We start from the raw sequence: 4,607 nt of genomic DNA on the forward strand, positions 1-4,607 counted from the left end.
AAAAATGAGCCGAATGATTAATGACTAAGAGATGTCTTACAGATGTAACGATAAACTGGACGGAAGCAAATGCAAGTGCAAAGATGTATTTATTAGATAACAAATACTCAATGGTAAAGACAGAATGATGCAATAATAACTCCAGTGCTGAATGCATGTGTCTCGAAGGTGAAGATCGATGATCAGGAACACAACAGCAGGAGAGCGTGACGCAGGGACTGAGACAAGCAAATCCTATGGTGCAGAGTGAGGGTGATGGTGAATCCACGGTGAGATCAGAGGTGAAGTAATCCAGAGTCCAGTACACAGGACACAGGAAGCAGGACACAGGAAGCAGGACACAGGAACAGGCACAAATACAGGATACTCAGACAACGATCTGACAAACGTGAGACGAAAGACAGGGCATTAAATAGACTGGTGAGATGACATACAGCTGCCACTGATCACAGATAATCAGAGATAACGCTCACATGAAACAATCAGCGTAATGAGACAATTAACACACACACAAACACACAAGACAAGAATGAGACAGCGGATCTACCAACCGTGACAACAGAGAGCTCAACTTTATGTCTGAATCGAGATGTTGGGCCAACAGAGGTGTCCCAGAATAACACAACGACAGGAGAAAGGCTTGTTTAAGTCAATTGTTGTAGCAACATTGATAAACATAGCAGTAGTCATGCTGGTGTTCTGGGTTGTAGTCTAATTTTTGATAAGAATTTGACTACAATAAATCAAGACACTGTGGAAAAAAGGTGAGACATATAGATCCTGGTTACAAAATGGATGCAACCTTTGTGATAGACAAAGAGATTGATTGATTCAGAACAATTGATTTAGAATCTAATGAATCATTATGAGGTGAAAATAAAAAAGTGTAAATGTAAGACATTTAATGAAGATTGCAAGGAGTCTTATACAAGAGAAAAGTATATGTTATATGAAACTTTGCAGAAATTAAGAAATCCAATTCCTAGTTTAACCCTAAAACTGGCAATGTGATCTGGGTGTAACATAGTTTTTGTCGTCTTTTTTGGGGCGTAAGAATGATTTTTTCATCAAATTCTTTTATCATTTATCACAGCCTGGTCTGTCTTGAGTATGCTGGTCACATGGTTTGTTTAAAAAAAATTGTGATTAATTAGTCAGCCTGACCTAAATCCAACATGGCTGCCAGTGGTGCAGGACATTGAAATTGTGAGATAAGTAAATATATATTAAAGTCAAGTCAAGTAAAGTCAAGTCAAGTCATCTTCATTTATATAGCACTTTTAACAAATTAGATTGTTATACGTATGTGGCGGAGCGGTGTTCGCTCAGGCAGTTCTAATTAACCTATTTTCGACTACGCCACCTGGGGAATTTCACCCCAGGAATCTAACGGTACCTCTACTATAGAAGGCACGCACAGGTCCTAATCACTTTGAGTCAGAGACACAGATGGATTGCAAAAAAGATGTACATTTATTTTATTAATCATTAAAAGAACATTTGTCATTAAAAGGTGTTGACCAGCAATCACTTCAATTTACTAAATTCTAATATTGGCTGTGGAGGGACCTGGGCATACCCAGGGGGCAGTCTCGGGATATCACCTTTTTGGAAATTACTCTACTCAGTGCACACACACCAGCACAGTACACTCAACGACTCATGTCAGAGAAGACCACGGCACACAGTGAGGACACCACCACCTAATTGTGTCACTCGTCTGCCCCCGGGTGCCCAGGACCTGCAAAAAAAAACTAAAGAAAAGAGACTTTAACCGTGAAATGTAAACAAAATAATAAACAAAATAATAGGTTAACAAAATAAACTTGGTTTACATTCAGCCACATAAATCAACCAAAAATATATAAATTCACCAACACAATAATTGAGTCGGAAACAAATATGAATTCAGAAAAACCACTCGCTCATTAACATGAATCAAAGTAATAAACAAAAAGAAAGCAAAATAAACTCCAAGCATACCACGGTTACAAAGTCACAGTCAGTGGAAATAGTTTGTTTGAAACGATTCACTTGATGCGGTTCACCGAAACGGTTCACTTGCGATGGTTCACCCAGAATGGTTCACTTGAAGTGATTCTCAAAAACAGTTTGCTCGGATGATTCGCTGGAAACGATTCACTTAGAACTATTCACCTGGCGTGAAACAAAACAAAACAGAACCAAAACAGAAAACAGAACCAAAACAGAACAGCAGCTGGTAAGGCACAGCGCAAACAGGCTCCACAATGAAGCACCAAGCAGATAACTCTCGTTCAGAATGGCGATATTGTCCTTATCGCATGCAACTGAGCACGCTGTCCCGGGATCAATATGCGAGGAATAGGGCCGAATGCCTCCGACAACGCTCACTGGCGCAGACAGATCTTACACTGTCTCAGATGTCCACATTCAACTCTCCCGACAGCAGTGACTAGCAAACAGCACTGCCAGTGACTAGCAGCTTCGGCGAAACTTTTGCGAGCGGCAACACAGCGGGCCGTGACTCGATCAAACAGCAGCAGGGCACATGGATGACATCACGTCCCTGGACGATGATGCATGCCAAAGAACAGGTAGGCCGTGCTCTTATTTGCACCGGACGCTGGGCCATTGGCCACACATTAAACAATTACAAGATTAAACAATTACAAGTAGGAGGGGCGATAGACCGTCCTGCTACACGTATAATTTAAGGTAACACAGATTGTTTTGGCTTTATAGCGGTTCTTTAATAAAGTTATTTTCCAGCTAAAGTTAGTTTTGATGGATTCGCTTCCGTCGCAACGATCATTTGTTATTAAATTAGGGGCCGCTAAGACGACACCATTCTCTCTACACAGACTTTAAACGCGAACCTGTGATAAATGCTGATGGCATTCACATGCGCATTAAGAATTGGTTCTATAGTTATGTGTGTTTGAATATATGTGCGCAGGTTTGTAGTTCCCTACAGACCAAGCCTAAACAAAGTACTGGTCTTTCCTTATAAATTTTGATAAAGAAATTTTATTTTATTTAGTCACTTCGGGGTAGGTACATAAAACTAATTTTCCCTACAACGCTTTATCTGTAGAGTGGTAAAGGGATCCTCCATAGGGAGAGACTAGTTGGCACTTCAGCACTGCGTTGTCATCGGGTCCAGGCGAAGGTCCTTCATCAGATCTGGATACGGCCTGGATCTGGCAGGCTGCGGGAAAACCTCGGGATAAACAAAGACACTAAAATTAGCGTAGATGCCATTCTTCTTATGATGTAATGAGTACATCAGGATTTATGGGAAGTGTTCCCGGTTCCGGCTGACCTAATCTATGCAGCCTAACATTGAATTATAGAAGTCTATAATGTATTATGTGAATGCTAGGTCAAAGAGATGTGTCTTTAATCTGGCTTTGAACTGACAGAGTGTTTCTGCTTCCCGGACAATGTTAGGAAGACTGTTCCAAAGTTTTTGTGCTAAATAGGAAAAGGATCTACCGCCAGCAGTCGATTTTGATATTCTAGGTATTATCAACTGGCCAGAATTTTGAGATCGCAATAGACGAGAAGGACTATAATGCGTTAAGAGCTCGCTCAAGTACTGCGGAGCTGAACCATTTAGTGCTTTGTAAGTAATCAGCAATATTTTAAAATGTATACGACGTTTAATAGGCAGCCAGTGCTGTGTTGACAGAACTGGGCTAATATGGTCAAACTTCCTGGTTCTGGTAAGAACTCGAGCTGCTGCGTTTTGGACCAGCTGTAGTTTGTTTATTAAGCATGCAGGGCAACCACCCAGAAGAGCATTACAATAATCTAGCCTTGAGGTCATGAACGCATGGACTAATTGTTCCACATTTGTCAATGAGAGCATATGGCGTAATTTATATATATTTTTAAGATGGAAAAATGCGGTTTTACAGATACTAGACACGTGACTTTCAAATGAAAGATTGGTATCATAGAGCACACCCAGGTTCCTAACCGATGATGAAGACTTGACAGAGCAGCCATCAAGTGTTAGACAGTATTCTAGGTTATTACGTGAGGACGTTTTTTGTCCAATTATTAGAATCTCTGTTTTTTCAGAATTTTAAAGTAGGAAATTACGAGTCATCCATTTTTTTATATCAGCTATGCATTCCGTTAATTTTGTGAATTGGTAAGTTTCGTTAGGTTTTGTAACAAAGGTAATAAAGGTAATAAACTAATTTTTTTTTTTTGAAAAAATAATACTAATACATTAATTATGAACATTGTCTTAAGGTGCTGAAAAAGAAAATTTATAAAAATGTTGTTCATGTTGTTATTTAGCACGTTTTTAAATATATGTTACACCTGAGTCACATTGCCACTTTTGGGTATAAAAAAGGGATTAACTTTGTATTCATTTTTGTAACAATCTTTGCATTCTGAGGTTTTTTTTTTTTTTTACAAATTATAAAATTTACAGGTTAAACTGATACAGCCTGTCTGTCTTGAGTATGCTGGTCACATGATTTGCTTCAAGTTATCTGTGATCAATTAGTCAGCCTGACCTAAATCCAACATTTTTTACCATTTTACCAATTCTTTTGGTAACGCAAGGTCCGATTTCAAAACGGGTTTCATAGGCTGAATCTTGAGTT

General features: G+C 39.3%; 1 long non-coding RNA gene across 1 annotated transcript; it reads right to left on the bottom strand.

The window, feature by feature from the left end:
• Positions 1-1,462: 1,462 nt before the first annotated feature.
• Positions 1,463-3,693, bottom strand: LOC311097985. Its single transcript, XR_014609347.1, has 2 exons — positions 1,984-3,693; positions 1,463-1,741 (listed from the first exon to the last, which is right to left on the bottom strand). It is a non-coding gene; the product is annotated as an uncharacterized lncRNA (long non-coding RNA).
• Between the last annotated feature and the right edge of the window lie 914 nt (positions 3,694-4,607).

The sequence above is a fragment of the Abramis brama genome, assembly GCF_963993115.1.
Source record: "Abramis brama genome assembly, chromosome: 1".
NCBI lineage: Eukaryota > Metazoa > Chordata > Actinopteri > Cypriniformes > Leuciscidae > Abramis > Abramis brama.